Raw genomic sequence first — 20,601 nt, forward strand, 5'->3', positions numbered from 1 at the left:
ATTGGTGTGAGCTCTGCTTTGAAGGCCTTGTAAAATTCCGCTGTGAAACCATCTGGTCCTGGACTTTTCTTAGCTGGGAGGTCTCTTATTGCTGTTTCTATTTCAATGCTTGATATGGGCCTGTTAAGATAGTTTAACAAGACTGAGGCTTAGTTTGAAATTATTTTTTTTAAGTCACCATAAATTTTTAAATGTATAATTTGATAAACTCTTTACTAGTGGCAATAATTTATTAAAATGTGATTAGTATAAAAATTGTATAGTACATTTCATGACAATGAAACTCTAAGATAAGGTTCTGATTTGATCAATCCATAAACAAAAAAATGACCTTGATAGAAAATATGAATTTTCTCCATAAATTTTATTCCATTAAAAATACAAAGAAATAAGCACATTTTTTATTATATAGTTATGAAGTAAATTCTTACATTAACAGTGCCAAATTGATCATCAACAGTGTGCAGTAAATCACTGGGAACAAGAATCATGGTTTGCCCTTCCATTCAGTTTTCCATTGCTGACAAGTCAAGCCTAGGTGCTTACTACTGGTCCACTTGAGTATGATACCTCTATGACTGCTTCAATAATTCTCAGTGATATTCGTTTAGTTTTAATCCTTACATATCTGTCCAACTATAGAATCAAGTCTTCCAGTCACTAGTCTTTCAAACACTCACTAATTCGGCCAATATAACCACCATAATCTTGGTATTTCCCTTCTTATCACTTTTCATTAGTTACTGATTCCTAAAGGATAAATCTCAAGTCTATTTTAATACATGAATCTTATCTATTTTCTCTGCCTTATCTTCAATTCCTTTGGCTGCTAAGACTTCCTATGAAAAGCCTTATTAGTAACTCTGTGTGTGTGTGTGTGTGTGTGTGTGTGTGCTTGAACTGGGGCTTGAACTCAGGGCCTTGCAATTTTGCTTAGCTTATTCACTCAATGATGGCATTCACTCTAATTAGGCCTCCACTTCCAGCTTTTTGCTGGTAAATTGGAGATAAGAGTCTATCTTTTATGCCCAAACTGGCATCAAACTGGGATCCTTGGATATCAGCCTCTTGAGTAGGATTACAGGCATTGCACCAGCATCTAGCCCCCATACTACTAATTTTGTTGTCTTAAGTTAGCAAATGCTCTTATGAATTCACCCATTACTTCCTCTATGGAATATATTCTGTTTCCAATTTTATAGGTAGTTGGAATGTTAATACTTTTGATATATTTCTATATAAATATATCAGTAATAAAGATCTGTGTTTCTTTCATACTTCTATAAATTTTCTGAGGACAGTCCATTAAGAGTTCTCAGAGGAAGAGGGGTGCCAAGATGGCCATGGGACAGTAGGGGAACACCACAGCTCTCTCCAACCAAATAGAGAGTTCGAGTTCCAATGCTCAGTTTCCCCAAGAGACAGACAACAGCAAAAAGCCAAAGACCCAGAGAAAAACAGGAGGTGAAAAAAAAAGAAAAGAATTTCACAAGAGAAAGACCCTTCCCCCACCCCTTGTTGGCCACGCAGCTCCCCACCAAACAGCAGCCTGGCCTGTCCAGGGGCTGCTAGGGATCACAGAGCCAGAGTGGGTCATCTGCAGAAGACCCCCAAGGTGCTGGTGCCAGACCTGCTGATTGCCAAGAAACCTTGGAGCTCAGAATCTATACAAAGACCTTTCCCACACCCCTCACCTGTGGAGCAGTCTAAAACCACTGGGCCTCACAGCCAAGGGAGAACCTGAGACCTAGATCTGAATAATAAAGAAACAATCTTGCATGCAGCAAAAATAAAGAAGGAGCCATACTATAATGGGAAAAATATCCGAATCACTGCAGATCTCTCTACACAGACACTGAATGCAAGGAAAGCCTGGGAAAGTAGCATCTGAGCCTTAAGAACCAATAATTGCCAACCCAGACTGGTATACCCAGTGAAGCTAGCATTCACATTTGATGAAGAAACTAAAATTTTTAATAGTGAAGAAAAACTAAATGAATTCATAAACAATAAGCCAGAACTTCAAAGAATATTAAGAGGGAAATACATGAAGAAAACAATCAAGATCAAGGATCCAAATCAGACAGATATCACCAGAAGTCCAACTTAGTAAGCACAGGAAGAAAGAAAAGAAGAGGAACTTAGGAAAACAGGAAATTGACAGGAAACACAATGCATCTCTCTATAAGATGATATAAAGCCCATGGAACTTTTTCCAAAAAAGGCCATATGATAGTTCATACAAGGAATTTGAGCAAATAAAGAGGATTGACATGATCCCCTGGATTCTATCAGACCACAGTAGAATCAAGCTAGTTCTCAATAACAAAGCATACCGTAGAAACTACTTGAATACATATAAATTGAACAGCACACTTATGAGCAACATCTGGGTAACAGAAGAAATTAAAAAGTTCATACAATTCAATGAAAATGAATATACATCACAAAGAAACCTGTGGGACATGGCAAACGCAGTCCTAAGGGGCAAATTTATTGTTCTCAGTACACACATCAAGAAAATAGAGATAGACAAGCAAATAATTTCATGTTGAACTAAAACTGCTAGAAAAGCATGAAAAAATTGAACCTAAAGTTACTAGACAGAGCGAGATAACCAAAATAAGAGTTGAAATTAAGGAGATAGAGACTAAGAAAACTATAAATAAACTTAATAAAACAAAAAGCTTGTTTTTGAAAAACTCAAAATTGATGGACCTTTGGCAAGATTAAAAAAAGGAGAGCGGAAACCCAAATTAATAAGTTAAGGGATGCCATGGGAAAACTTATGACAAATACCCAAGACATCCAAACAATTATAAAGAATCATTTCTAGAACCTATACTCATGAAGGAAAGAAAACTTAGCAGAAATGGATGAATTTTAAGAGAAATACAAATTTCCCAAACTGAACCAAGAAGAAACAAATCAATTAAATAAACCAATATCTTACAATGAGATAAAGGAAGCAATCAGAAGTCTTCCAACAAGGAAAAGTCCAGGATCGGATGAATTCACTACGTAATTCTACAAGACCTTTAAAGAGGAACTAATACCTATACTCCTCAAACTCTTCTGAGAAACAGAAACAGAAGGAGCTATCCCAAACTCATTCCATGAAGCCAATATCACACTAATCCCCAAATTAGGCAAAGATCCAACAAAAAGAGAACTACCGACCAATCTCCTTCATGAACACAGATGCAAAGCTCCTCAATAAAATTTTAGCCTACAGAATCCAGAAACACATTTAAAAAATCATACATTGCAATCAAGTAGGCTTCATCCCAGAGATGCAAGGACAGTTTAACATATATAACTCTAAAAATGTACTCCATCACATCAGCAATTCCAAGGTCAAGAACTACTGATTATCTCCATTGACGTGGAAAATACTTTGATAATAAGAATATAAGGAACATTCCTTACAAAAATAAAAGCCTTATATGTCACACAAATAGCCAATACTATACTTAATGGGGAAAAACTACAACCCATTCTAAAATCAGGAACGAGGCAAGGATGCCCACTCTCTACTCCTCTTCAATATAGTTCTGGAATCTTTAGCCAGAACAATAAGCCAAGAAAAAGGCATTAAATGGATCTGCATAGGGAAGGAAGACGTTAAACTATCCCTTTTTGCAGATGACAAGATACTATACCTGCATAATACCAAAAACTCCACCCACAAACTCTTAGAACTTATAAACCACTTTGGCAAAGTAGCAGGATACAGAATTAATCCATGAAAATCAGTGGCCTTTCTGTACAGCAACAATATACAAGCAGAAAGGGAAACCAAAGAAACAACCTCATTCACAATAACATCATATATATATATATATATATATATATATATATATGAATTAACCTAACCAAAGATGCAAAGGAACTATTTAATGAAAACTATAAAAACTTAAAGAAAGAAATTACAGAGGACACCAGGAAATGGAAAGACATTCCATCTTCTTGGATAGGCAGACTTACTATAGTAAAAATGGCCATACTGCCAAAATTTATATACAAATTCAATACAATTCCCACTAAAATCCCAATGATGTTCATTACTGAAATACAGAAAACAGTCCAAAAATTCATATGGAACAACAAAAGACCTAGAATAGCCAAAATAATTCTAGGCAAAAAAGGCAACACAGAAGGGATCTTGATGCCGGACTTCAAACTCTACTATAGAGCCATAATAACAAAGATAGCATGGTAATGACACAAAAACAGACCCGAAGACCAGTGGAATAGATCAGAAGTTTCAGAAATAAAATGACACACTTACAGGCAGCTGATATTTGACAACGGAGCCAAAGACATACAGTGGGAGAAACATAGCCTCTTCAACTACTGGTGCTGGGAAAACTGGGTGGCCACATGCAGAAAACTAAAAGTGGACCCTAGCCTGTCACCATACACTAACATCAACTCAAAACCGATGAAAAGACCTTAACATCAAACCTGAAACTCTGAAACTACTGCAGAGTAGGAGAGACACTTGAACTTATAGGCACAGGCAGGAACTTCCTGGACAGAGTCCCAGGGTCACAACAAATTGGAGAGAGACTCGACAAAAAGGGACTACCTTAAACTAAAGGTTTCTGTACAGCTAAAGCCATAGCAACCAAACTAGAAAGACAGCCAACTAATTGGGAAAAATAGCTACCAGCAATATATCAGACAAGGGCCTAATATCTAGTATATACAGGGAACTCAAGAAACTAATCCTTCCCAAACCTAACAAACTAAAGAGAGACTTCTCAGAAGAAGAGATAAAAATGGCAAAGAAACACATGAGGAAACGTTCACCATCCTAGTTGTAAAGGAAATGCAAATAAAAACAACACTGAGATAGCACCTTACCCCAGTCAGAATGGCCAACACCCTAAATTCAACCAATGACAAATGCTGGAGGGGATGTGGAGAAAGAGGAACCCTATTGCACTGCTGGTGAGAATGCACACTAATACAACCACTTTGTAAAGTAGTATGGAGGTTCCTCAGAAAGCTACATATAGACCTCCCCTATGACCCAACCATACCACTCCTAGGCTTCTATCCTGAACAACAGGAACCAGATACAAGGACACATGCACCTCCATGTTTATTGCAGCACTGTTCACAATAGCCAAGATATGGAAACAACCCAGATGCCCTATTACAGATGAATGGATCCAAAAATTGTGGTACCGATATACAATGGAATATTATGCAGCCATTAGAAAGGACAAAATAATAGCATTTGCAGGGAAATGGATGAGTGAGGCAAGCCAAGAGCAAAGAGACAAATGGCACATGATCTCCTTTATATGTTGGTGCTAAATCTAAAACATAAGGAGATACGACAAAAATAAACAAGATTCGAAGTGGCGCTGTAGCTCAAGTGGTAGAGCGCTCGCCTTGAGCTGAAGAGCTGAGGGACAGCGCCCAGGCCCAGAGTTCAAGTCCCACGACCGACAAAAAAAAAAAATTTTAAAAATAAACAAGATTCGAGAAACAAAGGACCTCCACACATCTGGTTGTATCATTACTAAATGACCCATGCTGAGGGAAGCTAGGAGGAGGACACAGAAACAGAGGGAAGCAGGGGAAAACATACAAAAGTGGGACCCATCAGCTGCACTGGACATTGATCAAAACGAACTAAGCAACTCAATGGCAGTGATGGGAGGGAGGGAATGAGAGGGAGAGTAGGAACAGCTGACACTAAGCAAAAGGAAAGAAATGGACATATCACCCAATGTTGAAAAAATAGCTGTATTGTCAAAGCCCATAGAATTCACAAACTTCATAGACCATGATAAAAATTTGCCCCATAAAGGTTAGAATGTGTTTGTGACTTTAAGTATCACTATCTCACAAGACTTTGAAATTTGTGAAATTTATATAATCTACTTAATCACAATAAAAAATTATGACTGGGGGAGGGAAGAGATAGTGGGACAACCACAAGGGAAGGGGTAACATTGATCAACAAGTAATGTACTCATTGCCTTACTCATGCAACTGTAACCCCTCTGTATAGCATCTTTACAATACAATTTTTAAAAAAAGAAACAACAAAAAGAGAGTTCTCAGAGCCTGGCACGTAGTAAGCAGCACATCTCTACATTTCTGGATGCGTGGAGGTCCCATCACCTCTCCAATCAGCTTTCTGTCCTGAACAAGGGACATTCAAAATGTACTTTTTACAAAATGTAAAAGTTCTGTAAACTTCAAAAAATATAGAAATTCTGGTGAGAATTTCCATACTTACACAATCTTTTAGCTTTAGAATTATCCAGGAAATTCTACTGCTAGAGTATGGTTCCAAGTTGCTATAGAGTTCAAAGGAATGTTAATTTCATAATGTAAATATTAATTTCAGTAATCGTGGAAAATCCTTGATATTCTGAACATAGGCTCAATTGTCAGAAGCCTTAATGTTATTAGACTAAAATGTGTCTGATGTATCTTCTTTTTGTTGGAATTGGTCTAAAAATGATTTCAAGTTAGAAATAGCCAAAAGGAAGCAGTTATGAAAAGAAATGAGAGCTTTTTAACCTTGTCCATGATGAGAAATAACAAGGATAGGAGGGACACAGGAATAAAATATTCTTCCTAAAATGCAAAGCCATAACAAAGCAAAAGCAGAAGAGTCAGCTTGCTTGAGAAAAATAAGACAAACCCAAACCCTTGCCTTTTAATAAGCTGTTTTCCCAGTGTCTTGGAAAGACACTAATCTAACCATACTTGCTCAGTGGATATTTCTGCTAAGAAGCAAAGTCCATCTCCAATATGAATTTGCTGTGAGATCACAGTATTTGCTACATGAATTCTGACACAGCTATTTTCTATCTCTATTTTCTATTCCCTGTGAGGTCAAAAGCAGTTTGTACCCTTCCTCTTCTAACCTGGAATAGTGAAAAGAACATGGCATAGAAAGACAAGTTAAATTGTTTAGCACAAAATGAAGCTAAGGACAACTATAAACCAAACTATATGTCTATTATAAAACTCTGAAATAATGTAGTGGCTCAAATCTGTATCTATTACATGGAATATAAATATATTTTATAAATATTTCACATTTGTCTTTATAAGACATTTCAGGCACTGGCAGAGAGCAAGAGAAGGGGTAATATTGTCCAAAAAGAAATGTGCTTTTTACCTGATTTATGTAGCTATAACTCCTCCACACCTTACCTTTATAATAATTTTTTTGAAAATTAAACAATTTTAGAAGATAATTCATTATATAAATTGTAATACTCTCCCAATCAAAAATTTCCAGCTCATACCATAATTCCAGCTACTCGGGAGGCTGAGTTCTGAGGATTGAGGTTCAAAGCCAGGCCAGGCAGACAATCCATGAGACTTTTATCCTCAATTTTTAACCAAAAAAAATGCAGGAGAAGGTGTGGTTCAAGCACCAGCTTTGAGTAGAAAAAGAAGAGTGTGGAGCCCTGAATTCAAAACCCCAGTACCAGCACCAAAAATAAATGAAATAAAATATTTAAAAATTCCATAATGATCCATGCAAAAATTTTCATACTATATTATGTTAAATGTAATAATAGTGGTAAACCAGATAAATGCAGATAATAAGTGCAAAAGCTACAGAAGGAGAAGACAGCTTCGTGAGAATATTGTATGTGTGTGTGTGTGTGTGTGTACGTATATATGTAGTATATGCATTTGATGGCTCTGGGTATCAAATTCAGGACCCCATACTTGCTAGGCCTCACCACTCTGTGTTGCCAGCACTTCCACTGGTAAGTGACTCTTCATGAACCCTCTCCATGGTGTGTCTTTGATTCCTTCCAAGGTTTTCCGGCATGCTAAAAGAAGAGTAAAATGGGAAGTTTCCAGGCAATATTTCAGATCAGAATATTTGGAAGAAAATATACTACTGGTCTTGTAGTCTAAATGATAAGATATGCAGATCTCCATTCAATAGGGATACTGCTGTGGTTTGAAAGTTATCCCCAAATTCAAAGGGTAGAAATGTGATCCTTAATACAATTGCTGAAGGATGGGAATATTAAGTGCCAATTAGGTTCCAAAGACTCTGGCCTGAGAAATGAACTAATGCTATTATCACAGAAGTAGGTTCTTGTAACAGAATGAACTCAGCTTCTGCTCCTCCCTGTCTTGTGTGCGCTTCCTGATCTTTCCACTCTCCACCACAGGATGATACAATAAACACACCCTCACCACATACAGATCCTGCAGCTCAGACTTTTAGACTTCCAGAAGTGTAAAAATAAATTCTTTTTTTCTGAAAAATTTTTAATTTTATTGTTCTTTTAGTAGTTGTTCAAGGGAGCTGCCATTTAACAAATCAGCTAATGAAAACAATCCATCTTGATCAATGCCACCACTTTCAAAATGCTCACCCACTTTTCCCAATCCATGCCTTCTTTTGAGTGTGTGTGTGTGTGTGTGTGTGTGAGTGTGAATGTGTGTGTGTGTGTGTGCGTGCGTGCTGAGACTTGGAACTCAGGACCCAGGTTCTAACTCTTAAGCTTTTTCTACCAAAGCCAATACTCTGCTAATTGAACCATACATCCACTTCTGGATTTTTGCTGGTTCATTGGAGATAAGAGTCACACAGACTTTCCTGCTTGAGCTAGCTTTGAGATTTCATGATTAGATCTCAGCCTCTTGAATAGGTAAGATTACAGATATAAGCCACCCTTGCCAGGCTTTGTATTTGTGTTTTGAGTGTTTGCAGTCAGACTTTTCTGGAGCTCACTATGTTGCCTGCTTCAGGCTCCTGAGCACTGGGATTGCTGACTTACACCACCACCGTAGTCCCACAAATTATGTAAAATTATGCAGTCTGCACAAATTTTGCTGTCTCCTGTATTTTGTAGTAGCAGCCCAATAACAAAGATAAGTATGTTTTCTATAAAAGGGAAGGACTGTTTCCGTTACAAATTTGTTACTGCTGTGTGCTAGTGGCTCACACCTATAAACCAGCTACTCAAGAGTCTGATATCTGAAGATTGTGGTTCAAAGCAAGCCCAGGCAGGAAAAGTCTGTGGGACATTCTTATCTCCAATTAATCACCAGAGAACCAGAAGTGGTGTGTGGCTCAAGTGGTAGAGAGCTCGCCTTGAGCTGAAGAGATGAGGGAGGGTACCCAGGCCCAGAGTTCAAGCCCCATGGCTGACCAAAAAAATAATTGTTACTAATAAGCTTTTATTCTTAGAGGTTAATGTAGGTAAATTCTTGACAATATTTTTTAGTATGTTGTACTAGCAAATATCTATCAGGAATCATCATAATTGCCCTCCTTATTCTAATAGTTCAAAAACAATTGTTGCTATTATTTGAACCTTGAACATGTAAAGATTAAAAAATACAACTTTCTCTGATAAACCAAAATGTATAACAAGACTTAACACTGACTCTAAAACATTCTGAACAAGGTTATCATCATGATTAAAACCAATGCATTAAAATATCTTCTGAAGGGCTGAGAATGTGGCTCAGTGGTAGAGTGCTTGCCTTGCATGCCTGAGGCCCTGGGTTCGATTCCTCAGCACCACATAAGCAAACAGAAAAAAGCCGGAAGTGGTGCTGTGGCTCAAGTGTTAGAGCACTAGCCTTGAGCTGAAGAGCTGAGGGACAGCACTCAGGCTGGACCAAAATAAAAATAAAATAAAATAAAATAAAATATCTTCTGAAAAAAAAATCTTCTGTTCTTTGTCTTCAGTAAGTCAGGGGTTCTAAGAACTCATCTTGAAGAGTGTACATTCCAAGCAGTCAGCTCTTGAACACTGATGAAGTCAGTGAGGACAGTGAGGGGCAGTAATGGGAATAACCAGATCATCCAGTTTTACAAGGGATCTCCCTCTGAAAATCAACTGGTTTGTAGGAAGCACAGCTTTAATAACAGATAAAAATTATATTGCATACTACTTCTTAAAGATCCATATATTGTGGTTGTGGTGGAAAACAAAATATATTTTTTGAAAGAGCTCATGGCATAATGACATACACATACATATAGTATATATTAATATTATAAATCTTACATTATGAGATAAATATATGGATGTATATATAAAATATAATATATAACACATAATATATGGAGAGATGACATTTTGTCAAGAATCAATCTTGGATGTTAGGAACATTGAGTTTTTAAACTATGTTCATTTAATTTTTGTTTTATTCACTTACGACTTTTGGTGGTCCATGGGTTTTCCATTAAGGCCCTCAAACTTGCAAGGAAAACATTCTATTGCTTGCGCCATTTTCTGAGCCTTTTTTGCTTTTCAAAGATAGCCTCTGACTGTAACCCTCAAATTCGTCTGTACCTCTTCAGTAGCTAGAAATACACCCATGCACCAACAAATCTGGCTTGTTTCTTGAGATTTGTTCATACTTTCTGCAAAGTATATGCAGGCTTTAGCCTTTGATATACATACTGAAAGAAGAGTCATTCTAATTGCTCTCATCCACCTTAGGGTTTAAGTTATGCCTACCTAATCCTAATTGTTTTTTATAAACCAATTATCTAAATTTTCTTAAAGATTTTATAGAAAACTATACATTTTTATTCCAAACTTTATTTTTTATTTATTTGTTGCTGGTCCTCGGGTTCGAAATCTGGGCTTTGGTGCTATCTCTGAGCTCCTTTTTGCTCAAGGCTAGTGCTCTACCACTTGAGCCACAGCACCACTTCAGGCTTTTTCTATGATTAAATGGAAATAACAGTCTCCCAGACTCTCCTACCTGAGTTGGCTTGAAACAACAATCATCAGATCTCAGCCTCCTGAGTAGATAGGATTACAGGCGTGAGCCACCAGCGCCCAGCCTCCCAAACTTTAAAAAGATGAAAGTAATTTTATTATTTGTCTGTGTATTCATTGTTGCTTTTGGCCAATCTAATATGAAAGAACTGTCCTCAATAACTAACATTGGTAAGTATACATATACACTATTAGACATAGTTCAATAAAGAATAAAATAAGCTTTAAAAATGACTTTATACTGGGAAGGGATGGGAAGGGGAAACAAAGGAGAAAGCTTCAATGCTTGATAAGAAATGTACTCATTATCTTGCCCATCTAATTGTAACCCCTCTGTACAGTATTTTCACAATAAAAAATAAACAAAAATTTTTAAAAATGACTTTATATTTTTTAGACCTCAATTTAGTTTAAAAGGTACTAAGTGGATAGTAAGTTATATTTTTTGTCTTAAGAGGTGACTAGCATCAATATTTATACACCTAATATTCATTCTTTGTAATGGACTATAGAACAATTGACAACTTTGAGGTTATTCATTCTTTGTAAAGCACTGTAGAACAATTTACAACTTTTATGTGAAACATTGTGATCATCATGAAAGATGATTGATTAGAAGAAAATGGGGTAGAGTGCTAAAGAGTGTGGTAGAGTTGAACTTCTCAATTAAAGTTGAATACAAATTAATGTATATAAATTCAATATTAACTAATAAAAGTTTGAAAGATAATTTTATAAAATTAGGAAAAAATATTGATCTACAGGTATTAGAAAGTATTTCACACTTCTTCAATCATGCCTAAATTATCAAAGATAATTCTGTGTTTAGGGTTTTGTTGTCTTAATGAAAGTATATGAATAAACTTAAATTCTGGTTCTCATCTAAAAGATGACTACAGGATTTACATGATGGTCTGATACATAAAGTAATCTTGGTATAAATCATAAACATGCAAGAAAACTAAGGAATGGAAGCAAGAAAGGGCTTAAATATTTAATGCAACAAACACTGTATTATGAACAATATACAGTTTTCTCCTGGGAACAAGAACCCATGGAACAGAAGCCTGTGCTTCATGCCCTCAAGGCATAAAAATGTCCAGGTTGTGGGACCAATGACCCATGCATGAATGGCTAGTGTGTTAGCAAAATCTGACCCAGAATGATCTTGCATATGAATATGTGGGTTTCCAGAGAAAAACATGTAAGGCTTGTAGTTGACATTTTGCTTAATTCATGTAGCTGTCCATACTGACCATTTATTACATACAAGTTATTTTGTGAAATAATAGGGAGGGATGAATTTTGTATTAGTCATTATAGCCAGGGAATTGAAAGTCACAAGTTCATAAGTCTAACAACAGCTTCTTGTATAATAGTAGGCAAACCACTTGACTTGAGCAACTGGATTCACCAGAGTGATGATAGCAGACTCTATTAACAATCTTCTCTCTGCTATGTAGAATTAAGTTCACTCAGTTAAGCCATGGATATTGACAGAACCCTTACTACATAGAATACACAGACCCATCATGCTGAGAACATAAATTGTAAAATAATAATTTCATTCTTCAATATTCAGGCATTTTGATCAAAACAACCCAGCAATAAAATCCCTTTGCAATTCCAATTTGGAAAAATATGTGTATAGAATGATAGTTTGGCAGGAGTGCCTTTCCAGTGGTTTTTGTTTCTAGAATTCTGATTTTGCTTACATTCGATTATGCCAAGCTGAGTAGGCAGTGCTGACTAAAGGTCTGATGTGGTGACCCAGGGTAAGAAAAATAATGCAGTCCAACCTCTCCCAACTCTGATAATCCCAGTTTGCTCAATAAAGTTTCTACTAGTGTCCTCCAAGCGTGGTTGGCAAGCAACAAGGCATGTATAGGTCTGGTCCCTTCGTTATTCATCAAACTCCACAACTGTTATCAAGTTAGCCTGTCTCCTGGTTTTCTCATCTGCTGAACAGACATCATTTATAACAAATAGGTCACATGTTATTGGGAGAACTGCATAATATAATCACTTGCATTTGGAAGGTTCATACACATTAACTTCCTTTGCAGTGTCTTCTAGCCAGAAACATCTTAAATGCAGTGGCTGAAAATAATTCAGTTACATGGAAATTACATCTTCTGATCAACCTAGAATCAAGTCTAATAGCTATGGTTGTAAAAATGCAGAGAATTAAATATTAGAAAGTTAGCTCCTCTCAAGTTTAATTTGGAACTTTAGGAATGTAAGTTAACATTTCAGACGTCATTTCAATTACTGGGAGTAAGACAAACAATATTGTTTCAATGCTTCTTATATAGTTACTGGGTGAGCCCAGCAAATTGCAAAAATGGTTCAGAAAACATGCATTATTCACTTGCCAGGTACTCTCATAACTTTTTGGTCCAAATGAAAATTAGGAAAGGCCAACAGAGGAGAGAAATCCATCCAATCTTTTCCCCAAGAATGAATTCACAAATTATTATTATGAAGCAATTAGTTCAATATGTCCACTAACAATTTACAGGAAGATAATAGTCACACTTTGGACATTAAACACTCAGCCAGCTAGACATGTCATATCTGCCAGCATCTTCAAAGCTGCCTGTAAGTGTGGCCAAACTTAGCCTCCCATTTTGAAATGAAATCACTATAATAATTACTATTATGAGACTCTAGGGTATTCATTAATAATAATAAAATAAAAATCGGATGAAATGATTAAGGGAAAAGTCAGTTGTGTATTTCTACCAACCCATGACCTTTCCAATGAGGTACTTACTCTTCTGATATTTCTTTATTAATCTAGGAAAAGGAATTTTCACACAATGCCAGATTTTTAAAGTAGGCTGGTGCAGTATTTTTTACAACTAACTACTAAGTATATGTTTTTTTCCTCCTTCTGCAGAAAAACCCCTAGAGGATTTTATTATACAGTCAGCTATCTCTGCAAGAATGAAAAGCAAACAGGCCTTCAGTGAGAACCTCCTGGGGAGGCAGCAGCAGCCTGAGGGGGAAGAATCTGACAGAGGAGGACTCCTGGGGCTGGTATGAGATAGAGGCTTCTCCTCAGTTTAAAATGCTGGGTGTGGCCAGTCCACAGCAACCTAAAGATAACTAGAAGAGAAGAGTTCAAAAGTTCCAGATACAAAGTAAAGATAAGGAAAGAGAACATTAGTAATCCAGTTGGATAAGTACATATTGCATAAACGTATGGAACTATAATGCCAGATGCCATAAATGTGTAAAATCATGACCTTCCAATCAAAAAAGAGATGTAAACATCAACTATCTTATTTTATCATTGCCTATTGCATATATTTATCTAATTATTATACCACACCCCATAACTTTGAAGAATTAAAATAATAATCTCTTGTGGGTTTGTTTTTTGTGTTTGTTTTTGGTGTGGGCCTTACGATTTAAAATAAGAGCCTGGGCACTGTCCTGAGCATTTGAGATCAAGACCAGTGCTCTACCATTTACCTCACAGATCCACGTCTGGCTTTTTGGTGCCTAATTGGAAATAAGAGTCTCAAGGACTTCCCTGTTCTGGTTGGCTTCAAAATATAATCCTCAGATCTCAGTCACCTGAGCAGCTAAGATTACTGGTTTGAGCTAATAGCACCCTGCTAATAATTACTTTTAGAAGAATATATGGATGTAAATAATCAAGAAAGATAATTAAAAGAAAAAATTAGAAATCATCTTTACTTCTACTGGAAATATCAGATATAAAATTTTTCAGAAAGTAGAAATAGGCGCAAACTGTTTAAAGGCCATTTTGGGCATGAAAGTTGGTAAAAACTCTATCTCAAAAAACTAAGCTAGGTGTCATTGCTTCAACCTGTAATCTCAGAAGGTGATGGAAAGAGGATTATGACCAGAGCTGATTTGGACAAAAATGCACCAACCTACTGAAAAATCAAAATAAAAAGGGATGTGACATGGCTGGCTCAATTGGTAGAGCACTTTGCCAAGCAAACAGGAAACTGAATTCAAATCCCAGTACTGCCAAGAATGTACAATTTTGTTGCATTTTAGCTTAACTTTTACATATAAAATCCCACAAAGAAAATGTATTTTCTGAATATTGGATATTATCAGAAACTAACTTCTAAAATCTTATATGAAGAGAGGCTCACAGTTCAGTAAAGCACTAATGGTCCAGACCCTGATTCCATCCTCAGCATTACCAAGGTATGTAACGTGTGTATATATCATATATATAAATGTATGTGCATAAATGTATGAAAATATAATGCATACAAACATATATATTTTTTCCTTATTTTAAACCACTGTTCTAAGGTGTGAAAGGATCATTTGCATTCCAAGAGAAGTTTAAACATTTCTTCAATTTAGTAAATTGGTGGGTAAAATATGACAAGTAGATTGAATGATGGTTCTAACAGTTCAACATGAGATTAAAGAAAGAGTAGCAAATACCATACTATCATTCTACCATTACAAAACGTAACACCCATTTTATAATTTAATGAAATGAAAACAGAGTGCACATACTCTGTAATAAAATCATATATGCTTTAGAATCATGTCATCAGAATATGGGCTGTGTGTGTGTATGTGTGTGTGTGTGCGTGTGTATGTAAGGGTTTGAATGCAGGACTTTGTTTGGATCAATCCTCCAGTCCTTTTACTTTTTAGTTTGCTTTTTCAAATAGTGTTTCCCTTACTTTGTCTTGGCTGTCCTCAAAACATAATCCTCCTACCTCTGATGCCTGAGCAGCTGTAAATATATGTACAACTATGCCTTTCCTGTAATATAATGTTGATGTTGAAACATATGAATGCATTGAAATATACAGAAAGATATTTGAATAGCTAGCATCTGCAAAGATTTATACTCCTGATTTCAAAGTGGTCTAAACTTTTGTTTCCTATGAAAACAAGAACATCAAAAATGCCTGAGAGCTTTCTGTTTACAGATGAGGAGAGGGATATATGAATACACCTGGGAGTGTCATCTAAGGATCTAAACATTCTACTCTTCCTTACAGGCATCAGATCATAATGTCACCAAGGCTCTCAGCCATGGGAACAGGACTGAGGTGAGTTAAAGCATGATTTTTTAAATTTCTGGGCCCAGTTCTGCTCTAATTCACCCATCACATAGCCCTTTTCCTTTCTGGGTATTAAATTCTTCATTTATTTATAGAAGTCAAATATATAAATGCATTAATAAGTTCTTTCATTAAATAATCATGTATGATAATTTCTGATGAGCTATAGAAACACTTGGGGATAAGGTTATGAAAATCATATATGCTTTAGAATCATATTGCCAGGCTCAAAAATGGTGAGTTATCTAGACATGACCTAGAGTTGGCTTTTAAGCATCTTTTAGACTCTATTCTCTAAAATAGGGATATTTAAAGCTGGGAAGGTAGCTCAGTGGTAGAGTGCTTGTCTTGTATACCTGAGGCCTTGGGTTCGAGTACTCAGCACCACATAAGCATAAAAAGCCAGAAATGGCACTGTGGCTCAAGTGGTAGAGCACTAGCCTTGAGCTAAAGAGCTGAGGGACGGTGCCCAGGCCCAGAGTTCAGTCCCCACAACTGACATAAATAAGGGGGGGATATTTTAGGTACATGGATTAAAGGGTTTTGGGAAGTAAGAGATATGAGGCATATAATACAGTTAAGTAAGCAGACAAAAAAGTCATTACTTTTCTCTTAGGAAATGGCATCTACAAGCTAATGAATTGTAATGACTTGGTCTGTGCCTTAGGTATTTTTAAATCTTTCATCACAAAATTCCTAGCATAGGCCAGGCACATGTTCTTGTCTCTCCATTATCAAATCAACTGAAAATGTAGATGTCTCAGTAGCAGACAGGAATAATTAAGGAAACTTCTGTAGGTGTAAACCAATCAAGTTTATTTTTTGAAAACATACAGTTATCCAAGTAGTTCCATTACTTATGGTTAACAAGAAAGCTAATCCCTACTAAAACAAAACAAAACAAAAAAACAAGTAGAACAGAGTATGGTGGTACATGATTAAAACCCCAGAACTGAAGAGGTTGATGTAGGAAGATCATGTTTAATGTCAACCTGAGCTATATAGCCAGACTCTGACTCAATAAAAAAAGGTGTTACTGCATTGAATTAGCTTCATATTTTGATAAGTATATAAAGGAATAAAACAGACTTACAATCATTACAATCTGTCCAGTTTCAAATGTTCAAGCCCCAAACTAGAGATATATTACTAATTGCTAAAAGTTATATCTGTCATATAAACCTGCAGCTAAGCCAGCTACAGGAATTAAAATGACAGAAGTCTATAAAAATCCCACTGGAAAAAGAAAAAAATTTTGGATAGGCTGTAAAAGCAGAGTGGATCTAAGCTGGGCCAAAAGAGAATCTCAGGAGCTATCCCTCTGGGAAAGCCCACTGATTGCAGGCATACCACAACCCTGCCCATATTCAAGCTCACCTGCAGAGACTCCATCCCACAGAAACCAGTCACCACCTTCCTGAATTTCTGTGAGAGGCAGATCCCCTCACCCACTGAGTTAGTCTGGTAGGAGGGACACAAAGACTCAAAGTTTGTAAGGCAAAACTATTTTCTTCCTGCTCAAGCATACTGATTTGAGAAAACAACTAAGACACAAGGAAAAAAGCAAACAAATAAAAGGATCCATCAAGAGAATGGATACTGGACATAGAGGAGACAAGATCCACCAAATCAACTGAAGAGAGTTTTCCTAACTTTAATTTTTATTTTTTCTATTTACTTCCTCATTTTATTTTTTTCCTCCCCCCCCATTTTTTTCTTCTTCATTGCTGTTCTGTTTATTCATAGATACAAAGCTTATAGTGATTACTATGCTATCTCCTTAATTGTGTGCATACTTAATTCAGGCTATATTTTGATGACTCAATATTCTATTTCTTAATCTTAGTATTTTTTATTTCAGTATTACATTATACATATACATTACTTTTATTTGTTTATTTTTTCCTTTCTCTGACTTTAGCTCTTAGTTTAAGTCTTTCAGTTCCTTTCTCTACATTCTTCTACTCTTATTTTTTCCTCCTTCTATTGTTAATTAGATTTCTTAATTGTTCTTCTAATGTCACCTCAACCCAGTTGTCAATTATTTCTGGTCCTTCACACCTTCTTAGTTTTCTTTAGTCCAGTGATCCCTAGTTGTTTGTCACTGAGCTATATATAGTGTACCTGTACCCATTTGACTATGTAAAAATGGCTTATCATGTTACCTTTCAACTCAAACTTCTTTAAAGCTCATGACAGACTTGTTCACTGATTACATATATATATATATATATATATATATATATATCCCTAGTCCTGAATCCCAGTACCACTCTCCTAACAAAGAAAAGGAGAGATAGTTAGGGGAATACCTATCTATGATTTTGAACCTTTAAAATCAGTGAAATTACAAGGCTTCATGCTTGTTTTGTCTTACAACTGTGTTCTGTGGTACTGGATCTGCTTTGCTATCCTAAAAAGAGAGACAGAGTGAAAATACCTATCTATGATTATGAACCTCTAAAATCTGTACAATTGCAGGGCTCTAGGTCGCTTCTTGTCTTAAAATTGTGTTCTGGTGTGGTATTGGATTTGCTTTCATTTCCAAATGAGCAGAACAAACCATAGAAACACAAAAATGCCCAATCAAGAAACCTCAACTATGACTCAAAATAAATAAGGAACAAAGCAATCAGTGAAAAACCTAGAGGCTAGTTCTTGAAATGTTCCACGAACACTATTGGTAAACATGCTGAATGAAAAGATTGAAAGCCTGAATATAGCTATTCATGAGTGTGATGAGGGTAACCAAAGACTGATAGAGGAATTCATGGAATCCACAAACAGAAAGCTGGATGAATTCCAACAGAAGGAAAGGGAGCCCAATGAAAGTACAACCACTCAGTTAAAGGATTTGAGAGAGAACACTGAAAATCAAACCAAGGAAGTAAAGAAGTCCATACAAGATCTAACACAAAGCTTCAACAGAGAGATTTAAGCCATCAAAAAAGGCCAATTAGAAGGCAGGAATTCAAAACAAAGTAGAAAGTCTTGACAGTAGGTGAAACTAGGCAGAAGGTAAAAATCACTGGAATGGATTTAGACAAGAATCCTTTAGAACCCCATATAGACCAGACCAGAACAGGACATCCCACTGCTGCATTGTAATCTGAACAGGATCAATAGAGTCTAAGGAAAGGAACCATAAAAGCATCAGGGAAAAAAGACCAATCACCTATAAAAGAATACCAATCAGAATAACTACAGATTCCTCAGCAGATCCCAAGAAAGCATGAAGAACCTGGAATGAAGTATACCACACCCTAAAGACAACTATGAACCAACAATAGTGTACCCAGTTAAACTCTCCTGTATAATGGAGAGACAAATAAAAACCTTCTATAGCAATTAAAAATTGAAAAATAAATCTCTACCAAACCAGCATTACAAAATATACTCAAGATGTCCTATACATTAAAAAAACAACAAGAACATGGTATAGGAAGAGAAACAGCCCCTAAACAGAGAATCAGATAATCAAAGTAAAAATTGATGAGGCACAGCCCCTTAAAAAAGGAGGATAACATGGCAGGAACTACCAAGCATCTCTCAGTCCAAACTCCAAATATTATTGGACTTAACTCTCCAATTAAAAGACACAAATTGGGTCTGGGAAGTTGGCTTAGTGGTACAGGGCTTGCCTCGCATGCATGAGGCCCTGGTTTCAATTCCTTAGCACCACATACGCAGAAAAATGCCAGAACTGGCACCGTGGTAGGGTGCTAGCTTTGAGCTGAGGGGCAATGCCCAGGCCCAGAGTTCAGCCCCTAAGATCGACAAAAAAAAAAAAGACATAGATTGACTACTTGGATCAGAAAGGAAGATCCATCTATCTACTGTCTTCAAGAGATACAACTTGTCCCACAAAAATAAACATATTCTGAAAATGAAAGGCTGGAATAAATATATCAAACAAATGGCTCCCATAAGCAGGCCAGAGTTGCAATCCTAATTTCAGATAAAACAGACTTCAAATTAAAATTAGTGAGAAGAAATAAGGAAGGACATTACATACTAATAAAGGATCTCATCTATAAGAAGGTATTACAGTTCTAAATATCTATACACCAAATGCTAGAGCACCCAAACTCATCCAACAAACACTACTTACCTTAAAGTTACACATAGATCCAAACACATTGATTGATTGTAGTGACCTTAATACACCACTGTCACCTCTAGATATATCAACTTGGCAAAAACTCAACAGAGAAACCTCAGAACTAAATAATTGCATAGAACAAGTAGACTCAGAAGACATCTACAGAATATTTCACTGAACAGCATCAGAAAATACATTTTTCTCAGTAGCACATGGAACATTTTATAAAATAGACCACATTTTAGGTCAAAAAGCAAATCTGTGTAAATTCAGAAGGATTGACATTATTCCCTACATTCTCTCACTGAAAATGACCACAATGAAATAAAATCAGACTTCAACACCAAAGGCACCATAGAAGGTTCTGTAACTAATGGATACTGAGCAACATATTGTTGAATCATTGAAGAGATCAGAAAGGAAATTCAAACATTCAGGATATTTAACAAAAATGAACATAAAAATACAAGTTCCTCTGGGACAAAGCAAAGGCAGTACTCAGAGGAATATTTATAGCTCTGAGTTCCTACATCAACAAATTGGAGAAATCTCAAACCAACAATGTAATAATGTACCTTAAGCTCCCTGAAAAGGAGAAACAAGCCAAACCCCAATCTAGTAGACAGAAACAAGCAATATTTAGAACATTATAAGGAATACTTTGCAA

The sequence above is a fragment of the Dipodomys ordii genome, unplaced genomic scaffold (genome assembly GCF_000151885.1).
Source record: "Dipodomys ordii isolate 6190 unplaced genomic scaffold, Dord_2.0 Scaffold9, whole genome shotgun sequence".
Taxonomy (NCBI): domain Eukaryota; kingdom Metazoa; phylum Chordata; class Mammalia; order Rodentia; family Heteromyidae; genus Dipodomys; species Dipodomys ordii.